The sequence below is a fragment of the Anarhichas minor genome, unplaced genomic scaffold (assembly GCF_050575085.1).
Source record: "Anarhichas minor isolate MPS153535 unplaced genomic scaffold, ASM5057508v1 ptg000028l, whole genome shotgun sequence".
NCBI lineage: Eukaryota > Metazoa > Chordata > Actinopteri > Perciformes > Anarhichadidae > Anarhichas > Anarhichas minor.
Window position 1 is genome coordinate 19,016,335 of NW_027466474.1, and position 17,223 is coordinate 19,033,557.

The 17,223-nt window shown below is 47.3% G+C and overlaps 1 non-coding gene across 1 annotated transcript; it reads right to left on the reverse strand.

The window, feature by feature from the left end:
* Positions 1-6,342: 6,342 nt before the first annotated feature.
* Positions 6,343-6,448, reverse strand: LOC142963302 (U6 spliceosomal RNA). The gene has a single exon (XR_012957420.1). It is a non-coding gene; the product is annotated as a U6 spliceosomal RNA (small nuclear RNA).
* Positions 6,449-17,223: the final 10,775 nt, after the last annotated feature.

Genomic DNA, 17,223 nt, shown 5'->3' on the forward strand with positions numbered 1-17,223 from the left:
GACAGAGAGAGAGAGAGAGAGAGAGAGAGAAAAAAAAATATCTGGCTTAGTTTAAAAGATTCTGTCTGTTGATAAATAACAATAACATGAATAAATATCTGCAGTTATCAATGAGGATAATTAATAATCTCAGTTTCATACGGGAAACACGGCAGCTGTCCTTGACAGGCCGTCTCGGTTACAGCAGTCCCGGTTCACGTAGATGAGCTGGGGGGGTGGTACCCCGGCGTGCTGATACCGCCTCGTTAGCCCGGCCACCATCCGGGACAGGCCCTCGGAGCCCTCGGAGCAGGTGAGGACGCTCATGAGGACCTGCCCGTGTTCGTTGCCAACGTTGGTGACCCAGGCGGCCGTGTCGGAGGCGGTACCGGCGAGCTTCTTCGTCACCTGAGCGGAGAGAGAGAGAGAGAGAGAGAGATATCTGTAAACACGCTGAGCAGCTGGAATAATAAAAACAAGAAAGATGAAATGCCGATGAACTCTGCCTGCCTTCTTGGTGGAATCCATCTTTAAGATAGATCCGAAGGTGGAGGTGATCCTGGCCTTGTACTCGTCCAGCCGCGTCAGCACGTCATACCCGTACACGGTCAGCAGCCAGACGGGGGACGGCAGAGGGGGCATCTGGGGAGGTGGTGGGAACTGCCCCCTCGCCGAGCACAAGGCCAGGAACTGCTCGCACACGCCGAGGTACTGGATCGCTCTCCGCATCCAGGCGTCTGAGTGCTGCTCCCGCAGGGTGGCGTGCAGCCGAGTGGCACTGTTGCCGAGAGTGCGGCGCCTCAGCTGCCCGACCACCCTCTGGTCGCAGGACAGCCTGCAGAAGAGAGAAAACGGCAGCGTTACACGCGGCATCGTTTGCGACCTTCTTCTTGCATCGACGGCACTCGAAGGTACTCAGTGGCCATGAGGTACCAGCCGTCGATGTCAAGGACCCTCCGGATGGTCCTGTAGAGCCCAGCCTTTGTCAGCGTCCCGGTGCACAAAGGCTGGGGGCACGCCAGCTGCAGGCGCTAGATGCGGTGCGGCATCCAGAGAAACAGCCGGCATGTGAAGAAGGGGTCGGGGGAAGCGGGAGGCTGGTTGTAGACCGGCCGGGTTTGGGGAGGGTACCACCACAGGTTCAGCTCGCCTATGAGCCGAGACCTCCCCGAGCTGTCCCTGGAAAACAGCCCCCGGCCGATCCACTGCTGCTGCTCCGCAGTGAGAGCCGCTCGCCAGGTCCCGGGCAGCAGCTGGAGAGAGAGAACGTACAGCTGTTTTAATACCCGAGGGTGGCAGCCGGAGAGTCTACCTGTACTGTCTGACGCCTCACCTCTGCACTGTCAGCAGGCGGCCGGTGGTCGTCTCCTCCACGACTGCGGGCGGCGGCGTGGCAGAGGCTCCCGCCTGTGCCACGAGGAGCGCTGGGGGTTGCAGGGGGTCGTCCGACTCCTGCGATGCCTCCAGCAGCTCCTCATCAGTTGGCTCTTGAGGAGCAGGAGGAGGTGGATGCTGGAGGAGCGAAAGAGGACGGGCCTGTACGTCTGAGGCTGAAATAAATAAATAAATACATGTTTGTTGTGAGATTGAAACATTTGATTAAAAGCACAAAAGGACTAAAGCAGGACGGAGTTGAGGAGCCACAACGAGCAGAGCACCACGTGATGAAAACTGATGAGACCGCACTTGTTGAGGGATGCAGGAGGAGGTGGAGGGGGTGTTATGTGGTTAAATAAAGAAAAGAATGATGAAGAAAGTGTTTCTCTACAGATGATGGTGTGTCAGGTGACTGGAAGCATCACTGTTAGTGATTTAAAAGTTTCAAATTCAACCCAGACTCACCTGGTCGTCTCCTGTTATGCTGTGTGATCACAGAAACATTCAAAAAGACGAGTCAACATCGATTCAAGCCTTTCTGTTCCAGACAATGTGCTGCGTGAATATTCATTTAATGGTACTTACACTCTTCAAAGCCAACTACCGGCCTGACCAGCTCTTCATCTGAGGGCTCCTCGCGTGATGTTGAGGGAAGAGCTGGTCTGGAGGAGGCTGTAAATAAACACACAGAAACAGTAAATCAAAGAAATAGAGTTTGACTCCTTGTATTCCATTCAGGCTGAATTGGAGCTTGCCTGGAAATGCAGGCTTAGTGGCCACCAGCTTCTTCACTTTGGCCTGCATTTCCACCACAGACAGAGAACACCGCCCAGAGACGAAGGCTGCAAGAGCATGACCAAGAGTCCTAGAATAAAAAAAAGTGACACACAACATGTGAAATGTGACCAATACTAACATGTCTTTGGAAAGGTTGTGCATGTTGAGCCATCTGCAAATTCAAACACATACTTGGATGAACTCTTGGCCCCACGACTTGCAGCCGAGACAGAGGCGGCGGCGGTGCTGAAGCTGCTGCTGCTGGTGGAGGCGGCGGCAGCAGCACTCGCACTCTGTCTGTCTCTCTGTTTCACATAGTGGACGGCGTTCTCCATCTGCGTGCCTGGAGTTGGCGCCTTCCTCCGGAGGTAGTTGACAAATCTGTGCGGATGAGACAGACTCTGATTAATTCAGGGCTTTTTTACATGTTCGTGACTACGACACAGATTTATTAGGGTCCCTACCGGATTTGTTTACGGTCCTCGGACTCGTACAGGCCCTGCAGGGTCTCAAATTTGAAGTCCCCGAAGCCAACAAGCGCCTGTCCCTCCTGGCCGGGCTGGAGGGACTTCACCAGCGCCTCCTCAAACACCCGGTGAAACCTGACTGCCTCCGCAAAGTCAGGGTAGGCGGAGGAGTAGCGGGTGAAGGCGTCCTATGAGCATGCAAAGAAATGTTGTAACTGCTGTCAGGCTGCCTGTTGCGTCAATCAAGCTCAAATACTGTACCTTGTTGGCCATCAGGGGGGACTGAGACCCTGTCCTCTCTCGCTCCTTCTGGTGGGAGGCGACCAGGTTGACCGAGTAGCCCACGTCGTTCTCCAGCAGCCAGTGGAAGGTCTGGCCCTGGTACCGGCCAAACTGGACCTTCCACCGGCTCAGCGCGAGCGTGGCGTTGCTGCTGTCGCCACCCTCGGAGACGACGTGGGCCCGCGCCTCGGCATCCACCTCCCCCGCTGGTTTGGCCCTGTAGCCGGCCGGCCGGGGGCGGAGGGCTTGGGCCTCGGCAGAGGCCTTGAGGAGGAGGGTCCCGTTAGGGGCCTTCCTAAACGTAGGATGTTCCATCTAAACAGAGGAGATAAATAGGAGTACAGTTTCATCTAATTCAACACACACTGTGGACATCACAATATTCTGAGAGAGTTCAATAGACTTACATCGTTTGCTCTTGGAAAAAGCAGGTTGAATCTATAAAAATGCAACAGAGGAGAGGACGACAGTCAGTAGCACTGGTGTGCTCAGCAGTTTGTCATAAATAAAAGAATATTCCATCACATCATAAGAGATAAAGCAATCACACAGTAACTTGTACAACAACACGTGTTACTGGACAGAAAAGGAATCGATGCAGATGTTTGATTGTTCAATTACACATGTATAAGTGACTGCTTTATACTCTACATAATCAAGTCCCATGAACAGATGCAGATGATGTCCAGATGCTGTGTACTGTGTGTGGATGAGTGGATGGACAGACTAAAACTGCACTTTACACAACATGTCAAGGTGAAAATTAACACTGTGGGCGCTTTGAAAACCACGGCGGCCATGATGTTAGCTGAAGTCGTTAATGACGTTTCTTAAAAAATAATAAACGGTTAGCAAAGTACGCCGAATAGCTGGCTGACACGAGAGGGTAATACACAGTGCATATAATAACTCGTTTTGTAAAGGATATAAATTGACACGGGGAAAAGCTTAAATCCGCGGTGATACTGCTAGCTTACATTGTAATACACTTTCTTATTTTTACAAGGTATCGTTATAAAGTCACCGCCGCTAAACAAGTGAGACCACTGTGAGTCCAAAACATTTTACAAACATTTCCATACATATTGCATTAAAAATGAGTGAATGAAACGTCAAACTTACTGTTTTCGTCCACGAAATATCTCCGGATATTCTCCGCTTCGGCTGAGGGGGCGTAGCAGAGAGAAATCGGGACAAATCCGGCTCTCCTATTGGTTTGCCACAAGTCTGATTCTCAAAATTGGGACAAATGCGGCCATCCCATTGGCCGGCACTTTCCCGACTTGACACAAGTCGGGACAGTTGGGACAAACAGCGCACGACGATTGGAGGGGGCGGGACATCGCGGATGAAGCCCATTGTCTTAGAAATTGGCACAAGTTGGCACAATTGGGACAGAGAAGAAGGAGAGTTCACAGTAATTGAAAGATATGAATGAGGGATCAATACGTGACTGAGAGGTTTGAGCTGTTGATCAATAACGATCATGTTTCCTCTCAATAGAGAACAATGGACTGATGAGATCTGGACTAAATCTAAACTGTGAACATTCAGGATGATCACATATAATCAATAACATGATGACGTCACTAACAGAGAGTAATGGCGTCACCGATAAAGAATAACGGCATGTTTGGAGCATCAAAGTAAAACTAAATAAATAAATCAGTCCTCGTGATCGTGATCATTTTCACATTATTAAGTCAGCGGAAATCTCAACGAAAACACTTCCGGTGACGTCCTTCAAAATACAAGTTGGTGTGAAAATAACCCGTTTGTGTTCTTTTACTATAATTGTTGAAAGTGCAGTAAAACATGTAACAGAAATGTTCTATCATGTCTCGAATGAGTTTGTTAGTCTCAATAAAAGTACAAACTAAAATAGTGACTGACTATCAGTGATACCTGTTGATGAACTGGACTTCATAGACAAGGTCCAGTACACACTGGAGGGTTTTTAATGGGTTATTGATATATAGTCTCCAGATGAAGATACGTTAAGTGCAAAACATGACCGTATTGTGGCCCATGACTAAAGCATGAATAGAAATAAAAGGTGGATTTAGAAATCAATTCTTTTATTTCTAAATCTTCAGACATTTTTCAATGAACATGAATGTTTTTATTGAACATAAGTAATCACTTGGTCTAAAATGCAGCAATAACAGATCATTTAATGACGTGTGTTCATGAACGTGTCATCAGGTGAACTCTGCTGATCTTCTCTGACCTCCAGGTCCCGGTCCACCAGACCAGCAGGTCCTGGTCCACTGAGAGCCCCTCAGCATCCGGAGTGCCTGGGTGGAGTTGACGGAGCTGTAGAAGAAGAACACGACTCTTCATCTGAAGAAGAAGAAGAAGAAGAAGAAGAAGAAGAAGAAGAAGAAGAAGAAGAAGAAGAAGAAGAAGAGACTTTCATCACTGTTCCTGCTTCGCCTGACCTCTCTTTACGTCTCACTCACAATCCTGTGCCCAATAAAAATACTTTTACTTTGAAGAGTGTCACCGGAAGTCCACTATCTTAATGCATTATCGTCACTAATTAAAATCTAACTTCTAACTGATAGTGAGCGTGTGCAACAGAACTGCACTCAGAAACTGTTGAATTATAGAAATACTGCTGCTTAACTGGACTAAACTTCATCATTAATATCAACTGTGAGAACTTTTCTGAACCAGACGGAGCTGCTCTTGAATTGGGCGAATACAAAATCAACCGAAGAACAAACATTTGTGATAATAATCACACATTGTGTCACAGTTTAGACTGTTTATTGTGGAGAACTCACAGACTGTCTTCGTAGAGGTTTATCGGCTCTAACGTTTACAACACACGTTTACAGCAACAGGAGTCTTTTCAGTTCAATTACTGGACGTTTCTCAAAGAAACTCAGCAGGTTTCTCGTCCACATTCCAGGAAACAGATACGTTAAAACAAGACGTTTCCACAACGAGGTTTAGTGGAAAACAGAGAGTTTCTCTCTCAGTGTTCGGCTCTTCTTCACAGCTTCAACGGGAGATTTTAAACTGACGGTTTCACACTAAACATTACACGTAACAACATATTTGATTTAATATCTGAACCGATGAGAAGAAGTTTGTTTAAAGTTAACGAGGAGAATCAGAGATCTCACACTGGACCGTCATCCTCACGTTAATCATCGGTAACGTCACTTTTAATGGACACAAAGTCTCCTCGAGACAAATAAAGACAACTGACGTGTTTGTAGAAAACATTCAACACGAGAAGTGAGAAAATAACGAGGTGAAGTCTGAGAGCAGAAATGTCAAAGTTTAATGTCTGAGGACAGACAGGTCTTCAGAGTGAAGGAGCTCCGCTCTGCTGCTGCAGTACCAACTGATGCAGTACTGACAGCGGCCATGGTGGCGCTGTTTCACACGCTGTTTCACACCAAATATGAAAAGAATCATAAAAATATTCATAAAAAATCATATTTTCAGCAATAAGGAACGCTTCACGAATTTGCGTGTCATCCTTGCGCAGGGGCCATGCTAATCTTCTCTGTATCGTTCCAATTTTAGTATATGTGCTATCGAAATAACACAGCTAACCAATGGTCCTGGGAGGTACTTATAGGTCCAGACCCGGGTAGACCCTCTCTAAGGGTAGCAGAGCATGTGGGGCATGTGAGGGAGCCAAAACCTGGTTAGAATGTCTCTATCTGGGCAGAAAACACAAGTATGAAGAGGTCTGGGTGCTGCGCTGTGAACCTTGAACCATTCACCGGCTCCAGAATCTGGTCTGAAACAGTCTGACCCACTTCAGGTCCCGTCTGTCCTGCTGAGGTACCCACGAGGCCGATGGGAAATTTATTCAGCGAGCACTGACGTCAGTCGGACAGGATTGGTGAGCTGCAGGCGAGAGGACAAAAGGATCTACTCACAGCTCCGCCTGCATTCCTCCCAGATGCACTTTGACCCACACTAACCCACAGCTGGGGGACACAAAGAGAGCAGGATAGAGAGAGACGGGGGAGGACACACAGAGACACAGAGAGAGACGGGGGAGGACACACAGAGAGAGAGAGAGACGGGGAGGGGGGAGGACACACAGAGACACACAGGCTGCAACACGTGACCGGCTCTTTCACTCGGCTCCTGAACGAAGGACTCGTGGAGCTGCTGAAGGTTTCTGGCTGACTCGGACACTCCGGAGCAGAAGGACTGAGGACGGAGACGGTCTGAGGATCCACAACGAGACACGAGCCTGAGACCAGAAGCTGTGAGGGAGGAGAGACGAACCAGGAGGAAACAACACAGAGTCCACATCTGGAGCTTTATGTCTTCATCATGTTGTTCTGCTGCAGATAAACTCTTCAGGACTTTATATGAAGAACCCTGAACCTCTTTATGTTCAGTCTGTGTTCTAAACTCAACCAGCTTCACATGATCGGGACTGAAGGGGACAAGAGGGACATGTAGTCCACCTCATTCAGACTCATTCTAGAGTCCACATGTGTGTGTTTAACAAGCAGGACTGTTTTTATTCCACTGAATAAACTCTGTTCTTTATTTTCACATTATGTGGTTTCTTCCTGCTTCCTGTTTTCATTCAAAACAATGTCGGTGCAGTTTCACAAACTCACCAGCAGGTGTCGCTCTATGACCGGTCTATGGAGTGAGGGGCGCTGTAGTCTGACTGCAGAACATAGAGGGAAACACACAAAGTACTGCATGAAACATGAGTCACAACTAATTTGTTTTGACCTTGAAAAACATGAATTCCATTTTTTTTTAATAGTGAGTTTAGACAAAAAAATGTGGCATGCAACAAACACAACAATCTTTTGTTATTTTAATGAAAACGTAACTTTTAGACCCTTTATTACCTATGGTCTATAAAACATTCTTAAAAATCCAATGCAGTTTCACAAACTCACCAGCAGGTGTCTCCCTTTGACCGGTCTATGGAGTGAGGGGCGCTGTTGTCGCTGTGGTCTGACTGCAGAACATGATAGTGCGGCAGATTAAGTCAATATTCCATAAGAATCTTTCACTTGGTGATACAAGCACCAAATTTGGCATGAATAATGCCTAGGATCTACTCTTTCAGAAAAGCCCGGTATCCACCTGAAAATCCAAGATGGCCGAAAATGTGAATAAAGGTTTTTCAGTGTAGAACTTGAATGGCTATTTCAATAATCTAGACATCAAAATGTATGTATTTTGACACGAGAAATTCAATGGTGCCAATAAAAATTCAATATGGCCGCTATTTTTCAAGATGGCGGCCATTTATTACTCAAAATTCACACTTTTTGTCGTTCCTTGATCAGAGATTAGGTTTCAGCTGGATGAAGTAGTAGTCCAAGTTCCAAGTTATCTTTTTGATCCAAATTCAAATGTTTTGATTGATCTATATGAGGTGACATTCTGTTTATAAAAGAGTGATGTCAAAGCACAACCAGGGCACACTGGTGACATCATTGCTGTGAGACTCAGCATGGGGTTCAGTGTTGGCTAAGTAGTGTACTTGCTGTAGTTGTAGTCTACTAACTGTAGTTCTAGTATAGTTTAGTGTCCCAAATGCTATCTAATTAGCCCTGTGTATACACCAGCTAGTAGTTTAGTTAGTTGTAGTGTAGTAGTTAGATAGCCGTACCTGAATTGACAGGATGTGCCAGCGCGGGATAGCCGAGCCAAGGGTAATAGGGCTTTAGTTACCCGGATGGTGTACAGACTTAAATGGCACTGGATGAACGATCGGGCTAGGTGTAGAGCATCTTGATGTTTGAACCTAGTTGTATCCCATACCTGAATGTGCGTAGGTATTTTATACAGTTGGGTGGTAAAAGGATAGCCCCTCGGCCCGAACCGTCACACAAAAATGTCCACTTCTAATCCATTGAGTTGTGCGCCAAAAACTGACTGGTCAAAATGTTGTCTGTGTCAGACAGTTAAAAAGGAAGAGTTGAAATCTCCTCCAACTAATTATGCATGTAGTCCTGAAACCGATGGTTATTCTATGATTGCCGCAAATGTACCACTCTTTCAAGCAATTAACCAACTGCCAATCAGGTTGGTTGGCAGTCGGAAGTGGTATTGAAGAAACGCTGAGAAAGAACAAAGCCAAATATTACCGAAGCTGTCGTCTGATGTTCAGCAACAACAAGCTTGAAAAAGGGCAGCTGAAAATCAGAATGACCCTTGTGAGGGACCCAAGATGCGACGGACTTCCCTTGAAGTCCAGCAGTGTTTTCTGTGCGAAACGTTTGAACCTGAGTCTGAGCTAAGACAGGCCATGACAATGCAGCTGAATGACAGACTCAATGAATGTGCTCGGCACCTCAATGATGGCAGACTTCTAGCTATATTGAGTGGAGGGGATGTAGTGGCACAGGAGTTGAAGTACCATTGCTCCTGCTTAGCAGCCCTGTACAACAGAGATAGGGCAGATACAGGCTTATTCAGCAAAGTATAGCAGGACAGACATCGTGTTTGATGTCTACTTGAATTCCAGTCTGAAGGCTGAAACAAGGTCAAAATGAGGCAGAGGAGGTAGATGCAGAGTGACAGACAAAACAAAAGTACTACCTAATTGGAGAAGCTTTCTGCGAGATAATGACAACAAGACTGAGCTTTTTGAGTTTCTGGCCGACAAAATCGTGACATTGTGTCTGGAAAATGTTGTGATTGTGACCAAAGGGGAACATATTCTTTGTAACAAACCCGACAGTCTGGAAGGCTTAAGTCCTTGCAACCATGAAGAGGCTGACAGCAGAATCTTCCTGCATGCCCTACACGCAACAGATCAAATCTGTATTGATCAAGGCCTGTGTTACCGACATACTTGTTCTTGCAGTCAGTGTTTTTGAGACTCTCCAGGATGCGGGCTTAGAACAACTGTGGATTGAATTTGGTCAAGGTCAGTCCATCAGGTGGTTACCTGTTCATGACATGATGGAGCATATAGGCCCTGGAAAATCCTGTGGCATCCTTTTCTTTCACACCTTCACTGGCTGTGATGTCGTATCAGCCTTTCGTGGTAAAGGCAAAACGACTGCATGGCAAACCTGGGAAGTGTGCCCTGTAGTGTCTCATGTCTTCCAGAAGCTCAGTCAATACCCACCAGTTACAGATGATGCACATTTCAGCGTGATTGAGAAGTTTGTCATAACAATGTACGACAAGAACAGCACTGCTGATGGGGTTGTGATGAGGCAAGACTTGACCTATTTGCTCGGAAGCAGAGGTCCTATGATGCCATTCCACCTACAAGGTCATCCCTTGCGCAGCACGTGAAGCGTGCTACTTACCAACCTGCCTGTATCTGGGGCCAAGCAACTGCATGTCAAATGCATACAGAGAGCCCTGCCAACTGGGGATGGCGCAAAGAAGGTGAAATTTGGCAAGTAGTGTGGACGACACTTCCGCCAATTGCTCAGAGCTGTCAACAACTGACAAAATGTGGGTGCAAGACTGAATGTCGTGGAAGATGCAAATGCTATCGCTTTGGCCTCAAGTGCACACATCTGTGTGCCTGCAAATGCGATGAGAACAATTCGTAATCCTGACATTCAACTGTACATCCACTTCCACACATTGATTTTATTTGGATTTGTATACAGATCAATCCTAGCGCCAAGCACTGATTGAATTGAGGCCGCCATCATTTGTAACATTTCTTATAGTTTGTGGTGTGTGATATCACCATTGCAGTATGCATTCCCAAGACCATGTTATATATATCTCAATCAAGGATTTAGCATTTTTTTGTTTTGTTTTATGGCACAATCAGATATCGGGTCAAATTCAGCACCGATCAACACTATTTCTGTAATTAATTGGCTTATATCTCAACAATTGTTGACAATTTGGATTTACTAAGTGCAGAATTGGATTTCTCGTACTCAGAACCCCATATTTTGATGCCAAGATCATCAACATTGGATTATCCAATCCCAATCCAGGTCAAAAATCGCATATAATGGCATTTGCTGGCGGTCATCTTGGAAAATGGCGGCCATATTGTTTTTCCATCGTGGATACCGGGCTTTTTTGAAAATATAGGTCTTGAAGATAATTTGTGCCAAATTTGATGCTTGAATCACCAAGTGAAAGATTGTTTCACTAATCTGCTGCACTATGAAGGGAAACAACCAACATACTGTATGAAACATGAGTCAACAACAACAACATCAACAACTGGATTTATTTATGTACATTTTAATGTCCTTGATGTGAATTGTTGTATCGTTTAACAATAATTCAGCCACGAAATATGTCGTTGTATTGTATGCTGGGAAATCCCCAAACCATAGTCCGCTAAGAAACCTAACAACTTATATTTGTTTTGCTTTTACAGTAAAAAATTCTTACCACAAAAGCATGAATTTGGATTTTCTTGAATCAGGAGTTTAGATTAAAACATTAGGCATACAATAAACACACAACAGAGCTCTTATTTTAAACATATCGCAACTTTAAGGATCCGCCATTACCGCTGTTACCTACAACCTAAATCTAAATACACAGCGGAGGGAAAGCGAGCGACAATGCATGTCAACACAGAATACAAGTTGTAGTTGCACCAAAGTAAAGTGACCATTCAGGACATTACCGTGGTCTCTGGGCGGCCTGAGCTGAGCCTCTGGAGTCCACTTCCACCATGACGTCATCAGGGCACGTTGGTGGCTCCACTCATCAGAGCAGACAGTCCAACAATTACACGGCCCGATCAATTCATTTAACAACTGCCAATCATCATGATGCCGGGAAGTAGTTTCCTTCAGTAGTAAACACACTCTTATTAATGAATACAGATATTTGCAGCATATAATCTGTTGATTTAACCTCTGAATGTGAAAAAATACACATTGACCAACATCAATGTAAATGCCATAAATACAGCAGTATTCATGTGTTATTAGTTTATTTAATGTTTACCTTCAGGCAACTTTCACCTGCTACTACTACTAATAATAATAATAACCAGTGGCGGCTGGTCAATAGAGGGCGCTATAGGGCGCCGCCCCACCTTGAGCCACAACAAATAAAATAATGTGTGTATGTTTTATATTATAGTGAATATTATTATATGATATATATATTATTATATTATTATATGATATATATATTATTATATTATACAGAAAATTATTATATGATATATATATATATTATTATATTATACTGAATTGCCTGTGAGGGTGACACAAATAAGATGTCCTGACGTGTTTGTCAAAGTGTTATTTACTGCTTTTTTCATGTTGGAATAAAGGTTAAATATTTAACTGCAAAGTAGTAATGCGTGTTTGATACCTTCATTTTTTTTGCATTAAATCATACTGGGATGTTTGCTGAAATTGATTGGATGTGGCACAGCCCTACCTAGAACATTTTCCACCAGCCGCCACTGATAATAACAACAATAATAATAATAATAATAATAATAATACAGCTGAGACCGCGACATCAGAGTCGGCTGCTTTCTTTCAGGTGTGAAACTGAGACTCTTGATACAAATACTGAATGAGTAGTATAACGGGACAGTTTAAGAAAATGACACCACATCGTATTTCTTTTCTCACAGGAGAGAGGACAGACCTGGAGGAGGACAGATGTGAAACATTACATTAACATTCATACCAACAAAAGTCTACCTACTAAGTTACTGTAGTTACTCTTTACTATTAAATCACTATTAACTGTTTTATTTGCTGACCATCTCCACTGTTTTGTACCTTTTTAACATCTTTACCTTGAAGCTCTACTTTGCCGTTGGCGGGGATCGAGCCGCTGACCTTCTGCATCCCACCAGAAGCACAGGAGCAGAACCCCCCCCCCCACAGAGAAGAATGAACCATATACCTCTATAGGATATTGCTCATTGTTCTCTGTGGGGGGAGGAAAGGGGTGTTTTTGCTCCTGTGCATCTGGTGGGATGCAGAAGACAAAACAGTGGGCATGGTCAGCAGTTAGTAGAGGGTTAATAATAAATCGTTGCTCCAGTAACTTAGTGGGTAGACAACGTAATAAACTACATGGTTATGTAGTTATAGCTGTGTAATGTCATAACATCTGTCCTTGTCTCCTCAGCTGGACGACATGTGGTCTTTGGAGACACCAGCATTGAACAAGCTGCTCATATATAAAAAGTTCTAATGACATCTTCATGTGTTCTTGGGATCATTCTGCTCATTCAAACATGTTCTCTGTTAACAAAGTTTCTAATTGTTTGTTTATTGTTCATTATTTGACCACTGTGACCTTCGACCCCTAAGTGTATCAGCAGCACATCGTGTAAATATATATATATATATAATATATGTGTGTGTGTCTCATATTTCTATCCTAATGTGTAAAGCTTGTTTTTAATATATATATAATCAGAAATAATAAAGCTTCCAAACAAAGTGCAGATTACAGACTTTTATTTATTCATAAAGAACAAATTAAATAAAAAAAAACACTTTCAGAATGAACCGTGGACCTGGACATGTGTGGTCCAGGAAGAGGAGGCTGACCGGCAGGGGCAGGAGCGGGGAAGACACCCGGGAGCGTTGCTGGAGGAGGAGGAGGAGGGGGAAGGCCAACGGAGGACGGGCCGGGCTGCTCCCCATCTGGAGGAGGAGGAGGAGGAGGAGGGGGGGGAAGGCCACCCGATGAGGGTCCTGGTTGCTCATCGGGGACATTGAAGGGGAAGGGCTGTCCTTGTCCCACCTGAACAGAGGACAGCCCTTTAGCTGGAGGGAGAGGGAGGACGGCAACAGCTGCTGCAGGGACGACGCCAGTTCCCTGTAGCAGCACATCCCTCCCTTTTTCCTTCTGCCGCTCAGAGAACCTGGGAGACAAACGCAGATTGTTCTTAGGCTCTTAATCAAACGATACATCTCAGATTACAACCCATCAAAACTTTAAAGCTTCATGTTGAACCCTTACCACTGGGTCAGGGTCCTCTGATTTAGCTGAAAGAGCTGGATCTCCGTCTGAGCCATCAGCCTCCGCCTCCGGCTGGCCAGCACTGCCTCTCTGATGGCCACGTAGTCCGTGAGGATGAGGGACCACCGAGTCCTCATGACCCCACAGACCCGCGTGGCTGCTGGGTGGAGCTGGCAGAGCTGGCTGCAAATGGCCTCGACCAGGCGACTGGCGCTGGGCCAGTTTGCAGCGCTGGAGTTCGGTCCGAGAAGGCAGCTGAAAAAGTCATGGAGAGCAAAGTGTGAGTTAATATACAGCAAATATTTACAAGAGGATCTATTCATATTTGAAAAAAATCGTACCGTTGGAGACTCTCCTTGCCAGGACAGGAGGTGTTCTTCCCCTTCGCTGCCTTGAACCGCCCCTTAGGTTGCCTCTCCCGGTATCTGGGAGGGTAGACGACTCGCTGTTTGTCCTGCTCTGGCAAGCGATTCCAGAGCAGGATGAGTCTGTCTACCATACTGTCAGTAAGCCCCTGAAGGTTCCTCCCTTCCACCAGGGCCTGGGCCAGCTTCAGGACGTGCTGGAACCCAGGCTGGTCATCAGGACCCTGTATATTCTCCTGAGAAGAAACAAGAAAGGAAGAGGAGGAGAAACGAGTCAGTAAGCACAGAGCGATGCGCTGTGAAATATTCTATCGTCACTGTTATCATCATCGTTATCAGTATCGGTAGCGAACTTACCTCAGACTCTGAGGAGGGGGGAACAGGGTCCTTAACCTCCGGGGCCTCAGGAAGGGCATCCTGGTCAGGGGCGGCTGGACCGGATGGCTCAGATGATGCGTCAGCTGGATCACCTGACCGGGCTGCTGCTGTGCTGGTGGATGGGGTATCGGGCTCGAAGATGGTGGGGTCCTCCACATCTTCCACGATACCCTCATCCTCCTCCTCGAGCGACTCGATGGCAGCAGCCTCGTCCGGAGTGTCAGGGTCCAAGCTGACGTCCTCAAGCACTCTGCCTGTCTGCTGGTACAGGTACTCTACCCCGATGAGCTCCCCTATCATACAGAAAAGACATTTGCATTTAGTAATTGCTCTTTTTACTCTGAGTTATGATGTTGAAATAAAGTGTTTTCACATCACATACCTGTGTACTCAGCAGGCTTGGTGAAGTCCTTAACCACCTGAAGACCAAGCAGTCTTTGGCTCTTCTGGTTAAGGACGTGCTTGAGGTGGCCACTGTAGGAGTACAGAGGTCCCACCTGTCCCTCAGCTGCAACCGGTGGTGGTGGTGCAGCTGCTGCTGCGCGGTCCTCGTTCCACCTCACCAGTCCATCAACCAGGAACGCCTGGAAGTGCTTGGCACTGGCTCGTGTCCCTGAGGAAGCAGGTTTTGGATCAAACATGAATCAGTGTTTTTATGAAATGTGAAAACAGAATATATTTTGTCACAAGCTGTGAGACACATGCGAGTACCTGGGATGAACCGGTTAAGGTGGAGGTGGAAGGACTCCAAGGACGTGGTGCCCCTCGCGCAGCGATAGACCGGCAGGCTGACTCCGCCCTTCGTCAGCCTGCCAGTCTCGGTGTAGAGCTGCACGCCCGGTGGGTCCTGAATGCAGCTGAGGTGCCGCCTCTGCGTGCTCCAGATGTCCTGGATGCAGAGAGCGTCCAGCAACGGGATGTCCAGGGTGTCGCATCCTGCCGCGCCGCCGAAGGTGTCGAGGAGCTCCTGGATGAGGAGAGAAGTCTCCTCCGCCCCACGTGTCCTCCTCCGACAGTGGAGCCTCCACTCCTTCTTGGAGATCCTCTCCGTCACCTCGGCGTCAGTCAGGTCGACCATCCCGTGCTTCCCCTCCAGCTCGGACCGCTTGGCCTCACCGAGACGGCGGGCATCTCCGGGGTCCACCTCGAAGATGCAGTGGGACAGCTGCCTCATGAAGGTGGGGTACAGCTTGTGGCTCTCGGTGGTGACACCTGATGCGAAGCGGCGCATCAGGTGCCAGATGTCAAGCCGAACGACAAGCTGCCCCCACGCCTGGGACAGAGAGAGAGAGAGAGAGAGAGAAAAAAAATCTGGCTTAGTTTAAAAGATTCTGTCTGTTGATAAATAACAATAACATGAATAAATATCTGCAGTTATCAATGAGGATAATTAATAATCTCAGTTTCATACGGGAAACACGGCAGCTGTCCTTGACAGGCCGTCTCGGTTACAGCAGTCCCGGTTCACGTAGATGAGCTGGGGGGGTGGTACCCCGGCGTGCTGATACCGCCTCGTTAGCCCGGCCGCCATCCGGGACAGGCCCTCGGAGCCCTCGGAGCAGGTGAGGACGCTCATGAGGACCTGCCCGTGTTCGTTGCCAACGTTGGTGACCCAGGCGGCCGTGTCGGAGGCGGTACCGGCGAGCTTCTTCGTCACCTGAGCGGAGAGAGAGAGAGAGAGAGAGAGATATCTGTAAACACGCTGAGCAGCTGGAATAATAAAAACAAGAAAGATGAAATGCCGATAAACTCTGCCTGCCTTCTTGGTGGAATCCATCTTTAAGATGGATCCGAAGGTGGAGGTGATCTGCGACCACCCTCCGACCTTCTTCTTGCATCGACGGCACTCGAGGTACTCAGTGGCCATGAGGTACCAGCCGTCGATGTCAAGGACCCTCCGGATGGTCCTGTAGAGCCCAGCCTTTGTCAGCGTCCCGGCGCACAAAGGCTGGGGGCACGCCAGCTGCAGGCGCTAGATGCGGTGCGGCATCCAGAGAAACAGCTGGCATGTGAAGAAGGGGTCGGAGGAAGCGGGAGGCTGGTTGTAGACCGGCCGGGTTTGGGGAGGGTACCACCACAGGTTCAGCTCGCCTGTGAGCCGAGACCTCCCCGAGCTGTCCCTGGAAAACAGCCCCCGGCCGATCCACTGCTGCTGCTCCGCAGTGAGAGCCGCTCGCCAGGTCCCGGGCAGCAGCTGGAGAGAGAGAACGTACAGCTGTTTTAATACCCGAGGGTGGCAGCCGGAGAGTCTACCTGTACTGTCTGACGCCTCACCTCTGCACTGTCAGCAGGCGGCCGGTGAGGGAGGATAGCTGCCCTGGTCGTCTCCTCCACGACTGCGGGCGGCGGCGTGGCAGAGGCTCCCGCCTGTGACTGGAAGCATCACTGTTAGTGATTTAAAAGTTTCAAATTCAACCCAGACTCACCTGGTCGTCTCCTGTTATGCTGTGTGATCACAGAAACATTCAAAAAGACGAGTCAACATCGATTCAAGCCTTTCTGTTCCAGACAATGTGCTGCGTGAATATTCATTTAATGGTACTTACACTCTTCAAAGCCAACTACCGGCCTGACCAGCTCTTCATCTGAGGGCTCCTCGCGTGATGTTGAGGGAAGAGCTGGTCTGGAGGAGGCTGTAAATAAACACACAGAAACAGTAAATCAAAGAAATAGAGTTTGACTCCTTGTATTCCATT